The 15,701-nt window shown below is 34.7% G+C and overlaps 1 pseudogene; it reads right to left on the reverse strand.

The window, feature by feature from the left end:
• Positions 1–13,753: 13,753 nt before the first annotated feature.
• Positions 13,754–15,300, reverse strand: LOC148293780 (uncharacterized; annotated as a pseudogene).
• Between the last annotated feature and the right edge of the window lie 401 nt (positions 15,301–15,701).

Consider the following 15,701-nt stretch of genomic DNA (forward strand, 5'->3'; position numbering starts at 1 on the left):
TGTAAGTGCCAACAATTAATTGAATATTATATTATATTATACAATTGCATATTTTTTTAGGTAGGTGGTGAAGAAAGAAAGAATGACTTTGTGTTTGGGCGTTCGTACCAAAGTTTTAAGAAAAATTTCCAAGTTTTTCTTACAATTTCTATGGTTTTTATTCAATTTATCAATATTGATAATTTTCCGATATTTCAATCGAAATATCTGTGTTTTTGGACTATCGATATTTTAGACATTGGCCATAAGCCAAATATAGCCATAAAATAATGCAAAATCCATCTCCATCCATGGGCTAGCCCTTCAACCAGGCTACTTGCAGCCTAGCTATAGCCTATGCCAAATTTTTTTGTGGGCGTGAGCACAGAACATCTCGTGCAATTGCATATCCAAAGGCTAATATTAAAGGTGCAGTGACGTTAGCGATGACATCAGCTAGCCATTAGTTTTCTTTTCCTTTTAACCTTTTTAAATGTATTAAAATTTGTTTTGTCCCACTCCGCATTGTATTTCACTAATCCAAACGGTCTATGTTTTAGATAATCATTCAAAGATCATCTCTACAAAAAATCACTTGAATCCGATATCGTTTGACCACTCAATTGTGTTATTGAAATTTTAGTACTTTCTTGAAGCACCGTGTTCATTGATTTTGTAGGATACAATTGGATATTGAAACGGTTTTCGATTTGTCTAATTTTTTTGCAAGGATGATCTATGAATGTAGACTTAAAAGTTAGATGGTTTGGATCGTTGGGAAGAAATTCGTAGGGTACCCTAAATGGTGTCCCTCAAATAGAAGGGGACTGTATATATATTGGATTTGAAACATTACCATTTTTTTTTCCTCTCTTTTTACATTTTAAATGTATATTAAATTCTAAAATGTAGCCCTGCATGGCTAGGGATGGAAAAATTTAGCCCTACACTATTCTTTAAAAAATTAATATTTTGGAGGGCTAAATTTATAGCCCTGAACTACATTTAACCTTATGACTGGAGAAGGCCAATTCCTAAATTATAGCCCTAAATCATGATCGTCTCATAATTGTATATCATTCTGTACCCTTCTAGCTTATGATTTCATTATGTTTTTGAGTTAAACTTGTGCTTTTAATCTCTTTTGTGTTTATAATTCAGTTCATTGAGCTTAAAGTAGCAATGGTGGCTTTGGATAGGAAAAGATGCAAAATAGTGCAAAAATGTGCAAACTGAGTTAGCAATTCGTTTTCGCTTTAACATCTTCATCTGACCTTGGATTGGGCCAAATGGCATGTAGTTGGAAATATGACATTATGAACTTCAAGATGGATGGCTCAACGTCATCAGTTGCTTAAGGGAAGCCCAAATCGTGAGCCCATGAAGTTACTAGTCATGCTGAGCTAAGGATGAGCTGATTGTTGCTTGGTCATGATGAGCTATGCATGAGCTATGGTTTCTGGTGGGATTTGTTGGTGAAGTGCTGCAGCAAAATAAGAAAAGAAACTGATTTTCTATTGCATTGGTGTTGTTGGTGAAGGCATAAATTAATTAAGAATTCTCCTTTCATTCTCCCTATAAATACCACATCCATCCCACACCAAAAGAAGACACACATTGTGGGATTCACACTCCCACAATTCATCCATCCTCCACACTCCCATCATTTCTTAAACACATTCAGAAATCACCCTTAAACACTCCCACAACCCTAAACAATCCAACAATCAACCCAAAGCTCTAAACAACCCCAAATAACCAAAACTGTCCCAACAAGCCTCTTCTCTATTTCCCTACGAATTTCCTCTTTCTCAGCCATCACCACTCACCCAAACTCATCCCAAATCACCTCCTTAACCTTCATACAGCCTTCTAAATGTGGGAAAGCTCTTGGAGAAGCATTGGACACCACAAGAACTTCAGAAAAGGGGTTTTCTACTCTATTGCATTCATTATGTTTTCTCATTTCTGTTTAAGTTTCTTTCCCATTATGAGTAGCTAAATCTATAATTAGGGCTTCGATGTAACCTAACATGAATATTCAGTTTTATAAATTTCAAGTTTCAAGTTTGATTCATGATTCATATTGTTCTTATTCATTATGCCTACTTGCTTATATGCTAATTGGAATGCCTAACTACCATTCAGATTTGTGTATCTTGGTTGGAATTAAGAGTAGACACCATATGCTTTAATTCCAATTGAACTATGAATCATAAGAGTATGTATGGACATTCGATAACAAGGATTAGATACATACTTGGTTGTTGAAAACATTCTTCTATGCTTAATGGATTTCTAATGCTTAATTTAGGTTCGACAACAAGGATCTAATTAGGGAATTAGGAATACAAGGTTATGACCAGACACCATGGCTTAATCATACTTTAGCTAGAATCGATCTTTGAATCTGCATTAGACTTGTCACTTGAATCCTCATAACATAGAATTGAATTGTTATGGCGAATCGAATGCCTTAGTCTCCAAATCTATTTTTCAACCTTTAAAATCACCCTTTGTTGCATTTACTTACTTTGCCTTTGTTTGCAATTTCATTTTGCTTCATTTGTTTTGACAATCACAATCACTCTCACTTTAAATTCTATTTTAGACTTAACTTTCTACTTTCTTGAATTCGGTAATCTAAGTACATAACTAAGTTTAACCTCTCAGTCCTCATGGGTATGACCTCGTACTTGTCTTGCTGTACTACTAATTGGCTCATGCAATTGCGAGTTTACATAACAACAAATCCCCGAAAATCATCTCCAAGTGAGGGTTACACAAAGGGCTACAAAAAAAAGGGAGGGCAACACAAATGGCCAATTCCTAAATTGAGGGCCACATGTGGGCCTTTGGCCAGCCTAGGCTAAATATTTGGATGGGGCCTAGCTGATGTCACCTAGCCGTTAGATGACATCAACCATCTTTCTTTTTTTTTTTTTTTATAACCCGAATTTTGTTTTTGTATAAATACCTACCTCATTCTTGCATAATTTCTCTCAACATCTTTATCATTTTACATATTATCCTTCCTCAATTTCATCATTTTACATAATTTCTCACAATCTCTTCATTCTTTTACAAACTATCCTCCATCTTTTTCTATTTAAATCAAATTTTAAGTTGTTTTTAAAATAAGACAAAGACTTGAACATGACAATGTATTGTCAATTATTATTAGTTACAAACACCAAAGTTGTTTTTAAAACAAGAAGAAAACTTGAACATGACAATGTATTGTCAAATTATTATTAGTTACAAACACTAAAGTTGTTTTTAAAACAAGACGAGGACTTGAACATGGCAATGTATTATCAATTATTATTAGTTGCAAACACAAAAGACTAGCTAATAATGTCACAAGGTCGCTGATCATTCTAGTGCGCATTTGGCCCAAAGATGTGCAACATGATCCTCTTGTAGGTTGTTGTTTACGGTAGGAGAGCGTATCGACCTATGACGATGCATGTATTCCTCTATGGGATCCTACCAGTTCTTGGTCTAAAATCATCTTCTTTGTACACTGGATTAGGATTGAAGTAGTTATTCATTAGTGTTTGGTGTGCAATCTCTCGTTGTTGGGGTTTGATAACTTGACCAACAATAGAGCACCCCACTGGGGTTGTTGGGAAGTTTCCTCACACACCCAAGATGCGGCGGTTGCCGCTATAAGGTCATTTCTACTCCTCTGGGTATCATCTTCTTCATCCTCCTCCATCAGTTATCGTCTCCGCTCTTCCCATTAGTATTCAAATTTGGAATTGAAAGAGGAACCCCAGTTGGATCCAATGCAAAATTGAATTGGAATAACAAATTATACAAATTGATGAGAGGAATTGGAGAGGAATCAGATGAAGGTGTGAGATATGAAACCCAAAACATCCCCTTTATTGGCATTTGAAGACGAAGATAAGATGTGCCTCATGGATAAAAATCCAATTGAAAATATTGTGGGCTAATCACATACCGACATGTGGCTCTCGAAAATCCTATCTGAAAAATTGTTGGGATTACATCATGATAAGATGTGTCACATGGAGAAAAAAAATCTAATTAGAAATCTATAGGGCTAATCACGTGCCCACATGTGGATGTCAAAAATCATATCCCAAAATATTTTGCTCTTCTAAAATGTATTTTAAATAGGATATAAATAGTAGTTTAATTAAATTAACTAATAAATTTACATAATATACTAAAACTATTAAAATATTAAATTTAGCCCTTTGTTGCTGGAGAAAGTTAAAATGTAGCCCTCCCCACCTAGAGGCCATCTCCAACAGTGGAGGTCTAAATATAGCCCACCCATAAAATTTAGCCCATCATTTATAGTTTTTTAAGGAATAGTGTTGGGCTATATTTTTACCGTCTCCAGCAGTGCAGGGTCTAGGGCTATATTTTAGTATATTCTTTAAATATATTGAATTATTTAATTAGGGGTCGTTTTGGTACAGCAGACTGTCATAGATTGGACTAAATCCTAGGACTGTCCTGGATTAGCTCGGATTAGACTAAGCTGGATTAAGTACTGACCCACGTTTGGTGCTGCGTCGGACTAAGAAGTTGGATTATAAAAATAGTGAAGACCTATGTTTGATGCTGTATCGGACTACAAAATAATTATTTTAGTATTTAAATTTAATTAAAAATTAAAAATAAATAAATAATTATACAAGCCAACTCTTGTGAATTGAAAAATGGCCCCACCCCTATCAGCCCTGCCAGCTCTCTTTCTCTCTCTCCTTTAAATTTTTTTTTATTTTTATAGTATCCCTTTAAAAAAAATAGTATTTTATTCTTATTTTCCTTGTTTTTCTCTCTTTTGTATTTATTCTCCTCTTCTCCATCGTTTCTTTCTGTTATGTTTTTCTTCTTTTTTTTTTTTTCTTTTTTTTCCCCCTCAATTGTGAAGAGAGATCCAGTAACCAACTGGCTTCATCGCCACCATTTTTCTGTGGGCCTCAACCAACCAGGGCATCAAACCTTGTAATCCCAGATGAGCAATTTGGCAACATTAGCAAGATGGCTCCATTTTTTCTAGCACTGCCGTCTTCATTGTCTGCGCGCAACGGAGGGTGTGTTCGGATGAAAATAAACTAAGCCGACTCAACACAGATCAAGCGGTTTCTAGACACCCTAAAACATCATCTGTTTTTTTTCCCTTCCTTTTTTCTTCTTTCCTCTCTCTGTTTCTGGTTTCATTATTTTTTGCTTTTCTTTTTCTCTTTGGAACTGCTACGAATCGGACTTAGATGTCTAAGATACATGGTTATGGGTTCTGCTAGTGGGTGGGGTGCGAAGAGAGATCGTTCTGAGAAGAAATCCAGGAGGAGTGCTGTTGGATCTGTGGCGGTGGGGTTTTGATTCAAGCGATAAGGAAGTCGGACTCACGTGTTCAAAATAGCGAGTGTGCTATTTTGCGAACCCAATTTCGAACTCACTATATTAGATGTGCGAGTCCGAGATTTTTTGAACTATTGGGCTATATAATCTCATTTAAACTAATCCCCTCCCTTACCAAACATAGGTTTCAAGGACTATTTAACACAGTCCAATCCAGTGAGGCATAGTGAGGCATGCCAAACATGCCCTTAAAGTATTATTTTGGACCCTATTTAAAATTTATTTTAAAAGAGAAAAATAATTATGGATAGGATTTTTGACATCTACTGATAGGATTTTAGAAAAGAAAAATATTTTCGAATTCAATAGGATTAATTAAAAACAACAATTACCCACCCAAGAAACTAAAACATCAATTTAAAAACAACAACAATACATTACTTTAAAAACAACAGCTGGCCCACCCAAGAAATAGGCCACATTTGGCCCTTTTGGCCTACTGATTGGGTTTGGCCGAGTGACATGGCACATTTGGCCCACTTGTTGGAGATGGGTTTTGGGTGTGGAAGGGCAATTTAGCCCACCGTTGGAGATGGCTTAACTCATTTACAGTTTCGGTGAGTGTAACCATATTTGTTTTTTGATAAACACATAATTATTACAATTTCTATCCCTAATCTATATTTGTTAATACTTTGTTTCACTGAATTTTGAACCAATTAAAATGTTACCTTGCATTTTACAAATCTAATTGCACTTCATTGAAATAAAGGCTAATTCACTTGATTCCTCTAATTGGTATCTCTTTCTTGTGCAGCAGCCCAAGGAGATAAAAGAAATGAAGCCCAAACTTCAGTTCATTTTCGGCAGTCAGCTTGCAATGCCCAAAACATACACTTGCACTGCTTAGATGGGAATACGTTCTTCATGAAAGTTGTTCCAATGAGTGTCTATTATAATATATCGAAATTTGAGCCCCATTGGATACATATTGAAACCTCAGGCCTTCCAACACCAAGCCTGGTGCAGAATAATTCGTTTTTCCAGCAATACATGTGCAGCAGCAAAAGAACTTTAGCAGTCAGCAACTTTGGACAGCAGCACATGGGTTGACAGCAAATAAAGAGCCAGACCTCCATGCTAAAAGAAGAATGGGCAGCACCATGTGTGCAGCTGCCAACATGTGAAGATGATGATTATGTTGATGCTTTAGTTGCTTTCCTTCCTCTATTAATAGAAGCTAATGCAAAGAGAATGAGAGTAGAATTGTAGAGCAGATTTTAGTAGAATAGAGTGCAGATTTTGTGCAATTCTTAGGCACCAAAAGGAGAGGAAAAATGGCAATATAATTGGAGAGAACCTTGGGGAGCCATGAGGCAAGGAACCAAGGGGTTGATGATGCAATTTTTCCTTCTCCTCTTTGTTCTTCATTTTTATCTTGTATTGTTATTTTATTTATGTCTAGTTAAACTTTGTTAATGATGAAATACCATTATGAAATGAAGTTCTAGTTCTTAACTTTCAATTCCCAACTATTATATTATTCAATGTTTATAATTTCACCTTCACATGATTAATGGGTTAATTTTCTTTTCACCACTTCTATCATGTATTTGTGGTAGTTAGGAATACAAGTTAATCTATTAATGCATCCTTGGTTTTGTATTACTAATATACAATTTTCTTTGATCCTTTGTAGTTAAACAATATTTTTCATATAGGATGGCTTAGAATTTGTAATTATGAAGGGAAGGGGAATTTACATAAGATTCATAAAAATGCATGCTTAATTGATATATCTTGAGAAAGTAGTAGATTGATTTCTTGATTGCTACTCTGTGGGAATTGTTAGACTTTATGGAGTAATGGTATGGAATCTAAAACCTTAGTTTTTCCCTATTTTAGTTTATTTGCATTTTCAATTCTTTGCTTTATTTCTTTTTCTTTTTCAACTTTGAATTAACTTGGGTTGGGTTTGTTTTCCATCTTTTTCACGCACTCCCTATGGGTACGACCTCGCACTTACACACACTTATTCTACAAATGATTCGTGCGCTTGCGAGTTTTATAAATTTAAAACATGCACCTTCGGGTGGCCAACATTTTTTGCTCAAATGGAGAGATTTACAATTGGGGTTTTAAAATTCAAGATTTAGTTTCAATTGTTGGATTGAATATAGAAGAAGGGATCTCAACCATTCAAATAAAGAGAGAAAATGAGTTGAGAAATTCAAACAAAAGAGATGATTGCATGCCCCCTACATCTCTTCCGAAAAATTTGCGTACCGTATTGACGGTGTTTGATTTAGTTAAATTATTTTTTTTGTATTTTTTATTCTTCTAATCCGATCCGTACCGAAGTGTTTAGTTAAAAGATCAAGTAACAATATCCCTAAACCGATGGAAATCCGTACCGAATCGAACTAATGTATGTGATCTATTTTTGGTTATAATGTATGTGTATATATAAAACACACATACATGTATACATAAGACGTGTGTATATATATATATATTTTGCATTTGTTATGGTGCTATCTTCTATATACGTTTCAAGTTGAGTACAAGTTGTACAATGTTCTTGCCATTTCTAAGGATCTGATTCTTCACAATAAAAATGGTTAGTTAATGAAAGAGAAATTGATCTACGAAGGCTTTGGTTTGGTTAACTAAAGCAATGGCGAACTTAGGATTCGAAAGTCGACCAGGCAAAACTTGCATTAAAAACTAGACGGTAAGAGTGAATTTTATTAATAAACATAAAAGATACACCTAATCAGGGGGGACATAATGAGCCTTACCCTCAAAACAAAACAACACTATTTAAATCTAAAAGTTTACCCTACGAGGCTTAAAAATCTTAAATTCCTCAATTATCGATGCATTATCGATATTATTAGTAAATTCTCTTTCAATGTGGAGAATCATGCAATCAGCAAGAATAACATCAATTATGGTGTTTCAAAGTCGATTCTTGATAATTCTCATACATAAAAAAGCTCGTTCTATTGTTGCTGTTGAAACACGAAGAGTCAACACCAACTAAATCAACCTGTTAATCAAACATTAGTTTTCTGCCAAAGTTATTTCCACAAATTGTTGAAATAATTGAAGAAGAGTAGTTGTTTCCTTAAAGCAAGGAAGATGATCTATATCATTTTGAAAGTACCTCAACTTTATTTCTAAAGATTTCAACTTATTTGGAAGGAAATCAGCAAGATAGAATTTCTCAGCTAGTTTACATATATGCTCAATATTGAATGACTTGAAGGAATTACGAGGATCCAATGCTGAGCTAAGAACAAGAAGTTGAATAGTTTGCTATGGAAATCTGTTATTTAACTACCTCAACATGTGCAATCTATAACATCATTAAATGCATCAACGCGATAATAATGCTCAACTGTAATAAAATCTTTTGGTTGACAAGAACGACGTGTACCCGTCATATGACTAACACCCATATTAGGAACATCAACACCATGTAGTTCACAAAATGATACTTGCATATTAGACGACGTAATCCTAGATCACGCTCAAGATAATTGATATTAAAATCATGATCATCATCAACTGTTTGAGAACTAATCATTTCAATTTGAGGCTCAACAATGGGAGACTCAAGAAGATTTTGCTCATCACAAATTGGAGTAGATAAAGGAGAACTAGAAGGCATTGAACTAGATGATGACCCATCATTCTTTTTCTTAAAAAAAATACAACAAATTCTTTGGTCTCTTGGGGTTCCGATTGTGATCCCCTATGTTGCACCGACACTCCAAACTGCTGGAGTGTCGGAGTGTCGGACACGCCGACAGGCCGACACGCCTCCGACACGCATTGGACACGGTCAACGGCTGGGACACGGTCAAGACAAGCCGCCGACACGGTCAAGACACGGCTCCGACACGGTCAAGACACAGCAGGGACCAGATTGAAATTTTGAAATTAAAAGTTGGGGTCTAAACGTGATTTTTGAAACTTTAGTGGACTGATTTGAAATATTTTTAAAAAGATGGGTTAAAAGTGAAAAATGACTTTTTTAAACCTAAATGAATCCCACATTTTTCCCTTTGTTTTTAAATTCTTTTTTTATGTTATCTATCTCTATTTTCTTTTCTTATCTCCCTCTTCACAGCAGTAGAAGAGTTGAATTTGGTGGTGAGGTGAAGATTATTTCTTCTGTTTTTTTTTTTAAGAGAAACACAACAAGAAGGATGATTCTTTCTTGCAAATCGTGACCAAGAAGGACGATTCCTTCTTGCAAACTCAGGTTAGGCTTCATAGATTTTTAATTTTGTTTCTCTATTGTGTTTTTTGTGTGTGGGTATTTTGTATGATTGTATCTATTTGGAGCTTTTTTTATTTTTAATAAAAGTCTTGTTATTAGTTGTTGAGTATATTTGAATTTGTTTTATTAATTGGGTATTAGACTATTAGACATAATGAATGTGAACCATGTTTTATTTTGTTTCTCTATTTTGATGTGTTTTGTATCTTTGTGTGATTTTATATGTATTTGGTTTTTTATTTTTAATAAAAGTCTTGTTTCTCTGTCTTGAAATATTGAGAATTAATTATTATTTTAATTGCCGTGTCCTAGCCGTGTCCGTGTCCTACTTTTTTGAGATTTTCCGCGTCGCCGTGTCGCCGTGTCGCGTTCCCGTGTCCCCGTATCCGTGTCCGTGCAACGTAGGTGATCCCACATAATAAGAGATAACCTATACACAATAAATAGAAGGACCTTTAATTAAACATACTAACAACAAAATCAAACATCTTATATAGAAAATATGTGAAATTAAATCATAATAAGTAATAGCAAAAGAGTAAAAAATGAAGTATAAAAAATAAGGGACAAAGAAAAAGTTCTGACTTGTGTAAGTGCTCCTCCTAGTTTTCTCCTTTATGTAGCAATCTCGAGTGTGAGAACTTTAAAGTTTAAATAAATAAAAAAATTTGTTATCAACAACAGCAAATAAAAAATTCTAAACAAAATTGAATCAAAGATGGAGAGAAAAATTACTTAGGAGATGGCGATAAAGTTGAACCTTTTCTGGTGCCCACCAATCAGCTTCTACTCTCCTCTCCACCAATGATTGTCAAGCACACAAAGAAGAAGAGGACAAATTCGCAAGGAAAAATTCGCAAGGACAAGGAGAATCAAATGCTGCGCATCATGGCTGGCTGGAAGGGTTTTCTTTTTCTCTTTTTGGGCTGAGCGGATTATATAGGTTGCTCAGCTAATTTTTTATTTTATTTTGGGAAAACTTTGGGTTGGGCAACAGCCCGTCCTACCCTCCATGTAAGCCCGCCCCTGAACATAAGAGCCATCTACCGTTTGAAACCGATCCTTGCTTAGGCCTTCCCCACTACGTAAGCTGACTTCCTCTTTGTTTGGGCTTTTTTGGTTTCTCTTTCCCCTTTTTCTCATGTGGGCCCCACATCTTCAGATGTAAAATTTAATGCACAATTGCATGCAAACATACATCACTGATGATTAATGCAAATTTACAACCCAATACACACTCCCACTCTAGGGACTTGAGGTATAAATGTGATTTACATCACCTTTACACCTCAGCAATGTAGATACTCTAAGAGAGGGGGTTTCTCACACACACTACAAGGTGTTATAGGGGTTCAAGCATTGTTCTATAAGTCAAGACCTTTTTTCCACTAGGCTCATTGGCTTATCTTTCTTTTATTGTTGAGAAGGAGTTGTTTAATGGTCTGTTTGGTTCAACGTTTAGAAGTTTGGGAATTGGTATGAAATTGTATTCCCATGTTTGGTAAGTGCATGAGAAATTTTATACCCTTGTGTCAAAAATCGCCTATTTGAGGATCTAGCCCGCACGTAGGAGGGGCCCATTTTCACCAAGCCCACTCTAGATGATCCCACTCATTTATTTGCACATGTTGAAATATGTGGGAATATTCCCAAGAGTTGACTTTCGGTAGTGTTTAGAGACATTGCATGTTCTATGATCTTCCTTTGTAATATGCTTCACCGTTAGATTGTTGTAATCCTGGCCATCGATTTAGGGCTAGGAGTTGTATATAAGGGGAAGGCCACATTTGGCCAAACCATCTCAGAGTTGTGTAGTTCTCTTAAGAGCAATACAAGTATACTTGCTCCCAAATCTTTGTCAGTTTTCTTTGTGTTCTTGTTTCTGTTAGGTGTTCGATCCCATTTTGTAGGTTTCATGCTTACTTAGCTTGTTCGAGGTATCGACCAAGTCTAAGGTCGCACGGTGCTAGGTGCTCAAACCTAGTCCAATGACAATTGGTATCAAAGAGGTTCGATATGCTCAAGGAACATGGATGGTGACAAGATTGCACACCAAGCATGCGATTAACTAATACTTTCGAAATACAGCTATCCAACACTAACCTTAATCGATTAACTAATACTTTCAACATTATATTGTACACCACATTACATAAGCTAATAGGTCGAAAATGAGTAACCCATTCAGGAGGATTAGTTTTGGGAATTAAGGTAATATAAGTACGATTTAAGAGATCAAGTAAAATATTAGAATGATAGAAACAATTTAAGAGATCATAAAATTCTCTTTAACCACATTCCAATTTTTTTTATAAAACAAAGCGGCCATCAGGTCCAGGAGCTTTTAAAGAACCAATTTCTTAATAGCCAAATCAATCTCTTTATGTTTAAAGGGAGCAATTATCATACTACTTTGTTATGCTGAAATAGCAAGATCAATGACTGATAAAAAATTCCTATTTGCAGTAGTAGACTTAGAGTCGTCTAAAAATCTTTTGGAAAACTCCTGAAGAAATAAATAATGAATTTGAATAGGATTCGTAATCCACATATTACCATCAGAATGAATTTGAAATTTTTTAATTTTTTGTTTACGAATGGTAACAGTAGGATGAAAACATTTAGTATATGTAACCAATTAATATGAGCATGTGGAGCCCAATAAGTTTCTTCTTGCTTACAAAGGCTATTTAATTTTTCATTGTAAATCACGTTCTTTCCGAAAGGTAGAAACCGACGCTAAATTATTACTTTGTTGTAAGTCTTCTAATTTCCTTTGTATGGATTTCATTTGAGAAAAAAATATTAGGATTAGTAATTTTATTCCATTTAATTAATGCAGAATGTGAATTTCCATTGTTCCCGAAAAAGTTTGAATAGGATTATCACGAGAACAGTATAGCCAATTATTCTTAAGGATATCCATCAAAGTCGAGTTATGTAAGTATTGTTCCTTAAAACGAAATAAAGGCTTAGAAACCGGTTTGTTATAATTAAGTTCAGAAAACTAAGGGGCTATGATATGAATTTGTAATAGGTAAAATATGCAACTTTGAGTGTGGAAAGATACTTTAAAAATCAAAATTGTAGAATGCTCAATCCAACTTAGCCCAGATCGGGTAATTAAAATCTTGATTATTAGTGCAAGTAATAAAATTCCCATTGGAGGGATATTCCAATAAATTTTTAGACAAAATGAAATTATGAAATTATGAAATTGATTAGAGCTATATGATGAAGATGACTATATCCTCCCCATTTCTCATCATGGTTTAGAATATCATTAAAATCTCATACTAAAAGAGTAGGAAGACTCCAATTAGCTTGCAAATGATTCCATAATTGATTTTGTAAATGTTTATGAGGATAACCATAAAGCCAACAAGCTTGAAATTTGAAATCAGTAAATAGATTAGATTTCATACTTGAAAAAAGAAAATGATCATGAGCATATATAATATCAAAAGACAGAGCAGTTGATACCCAACAAAAATACAGTCCACCTTCCATACCATTTGACTTAATCTCAAAAAATTGATCATACCCTAAGGGCATGTTTACGTATCAGTAATGAAGAAAATAAGGAATAAGAGAATTTAGGAATCGGGGAACTACTGAATCAGTATGGGAAGAATCATTCCCATTAAGCTGTTTACTAATTTTCATGAATCAAAATCCAAATTAATTTGATTACTAAAATGCCCTGCACATTTGAAACATTGGTGTCATATAACAAACAAGAAGGATTTGGTAATTGGGGAACAAAATTAGATGATTGTCAATAGAAAGAGAAAGATCAATATCACTTCACAACGGAACTGGTAAGTAATAAGATAAGGCCAAGAATTCCAAGGAAATATTCTATTGCTCATGCAAGAACCATATTTGCATGAATACAAAATTTCAGAAAAATGCTTACTCTCAATGAGGCATTCACAATAGGTAATAAAAGTAATTTAGAACCAAATGAGCACTTTTCTATCAAAGCACCTAAAAGGCTAAGAATTTATATAATGTATCACAAATAATAATAACTTGCATAATCTTCATACGATTAAATACATGATAGTCATACTACCAAAAGAAGAGATATATAATCTCCACAAAAGTCATTCACCCATTACTCATCAATCACAATCACTGTAAGCCATGCTCCATAAGATTAAATACATAATCCTTTTTTTCTTCATCAATCATGGTAAAGAAGACCCTCAGCAAATTGTGCTCTTTGGCTAAAATGTTGGTGATACGAAATACTTGCAAAGGAGATAGGAATTTTATTTTCCTCAATTCACCACCAAGTTTAGCTTGCATATTAGCAAGATACTTCTCTGTTGAAAGAACATTAAGCAAGCCTGCAAGATGAGGTGCCATTCCTGCTACAGCTTCAGCCATAAGTCCAAATTTGTTAGACATTTCATTCAAAGCATTTACCTTCCTACGAGGATTATTTGGACCACTTGCAACATCTTGTGCGGGTCTCTTCTGTTGGGCACGTTGTTGGGCACTTGAGGGTTGGGGATTTGGTTGTGTAAAGGTTGTCTCATCACCTTCCAAATCCTCAACATCATCAAATTGAGATCCATCATATTCTGAACCCCCATATTGCGAACCACCATCAGGATGTGAAAACATCTCCTTAATAAAATCATCACCCACACTTCTATTCTGATGAACACTTGCATCATCTCGCCTAACGTCTTCTTCATCATCATTAGAATTTCCAGCATTTGTTCCAATAGCACGATCTTTTCTGTATATCTCTCCAAGTGCATAGTAATGTGGAAACGATGAGCCATACAAACCACTTGCATCCTTTTTGTTCTACAATTACAATATATATATATATATATATATATATATATCTGCATTCGTATTCTTAAATAAATATTAAAGACATAGCATAACATATGTATTTTTTAATTCGATACGCACATAATAGGATATGATTAGATTTACCTTCTCCCATGCATCAAATACACTTTTCTCACATACCAACATCATCTCCTCTTCATTCCACCCAAAACCACTTTGAGATAATGCATTAGCTAAAGCACCATATTTTCCCTTCAAAGTCTTCACCCTTGATTCAATATGGGGTGATGCCTTCAACCCAGAATTCGGAAGTTTGACTTCTAGCATAGTTTCTAATTTATTCAAGTATCCATTTTTAAATCCTGAGTGCCCGTTTGGTATTGCTTATTTGGGATAATAAGTGATTTTTTAAAAATTTTGGGAAGCACAACCCGTTTGGTAAACTATGAGAAAATCACTTATTGTTAAAAATTGCTGTGAGAGAAAGCTATTTGGGAAAGCAGCTAATAAGGTGCTTTCATTTTCTGATTATACAGGAATCAGTTTCAAAGAGGCGCTGGATTTAATGATTATGCAGCAATTATTTTTTGATTATACGGGAATCCATACCAACAACACTTCTAACAAAAAGTTTACCAAACGCCAAACTGTGTTCTCTCATAGCTGATTTCTCTCACAGCAAATCTGACAGCGATTATTTTCACAGCACAGCAATGCCAAACTGGCCCTGAGTCACCTTGCCAATTGGTATTATGATGGAGTTCCATCAAGCATTCCATCAATGTGTTATCCTCCTTAGTTGTCCAATAGCGCTTATTTTGTCCCCTTCCTCCCCTTACTTTTCCACTTGAAGTAGCAGTAGAACTCATGACGATAAATGATCTACTACAAAAAATAAACAAAAAAAAAATATATTTTTTGAATCAAAAGTCATGACAATGAAGCAATGTCATATAACAGATGCTGTCAATGTCAAAGGCATGAAAAACAATGAATTTGCTACATAAGTGATGAATAACATGTAATTATATTGAAATTTTCGAGTTTCCATCTCTAAAAAATGAATGAATGAATGAATAAAAAGGTTCTTAAAAACATAGGAACTCACATTAGTTGTTCATATTCAATACATTACACAAGCACAATAAATAAATAATGTCTTGAGTACATTAAATAACATGATAAAAACAAAAAAAATAATGTGTTTGTCACATGTCTTTATTCCCTATTTCCATTCCATGTATTCCACATTTCATTTGCCAGGTTTTGC

Source organism: Prunus avium, chromosome 6, assembly GCF_965620075.1.
Source record: "Prunus avium chromosome 6, drPruAviu1.hap1.1, whole genome shotgun sequence".
In the NCBI taxonomy this organism is placed as follows: Eukaryota; Viridiplantae; Streptophyta; class Magnoliopsida; order Rosales; family Rosaceae; genus Prunus; species Prunus avium.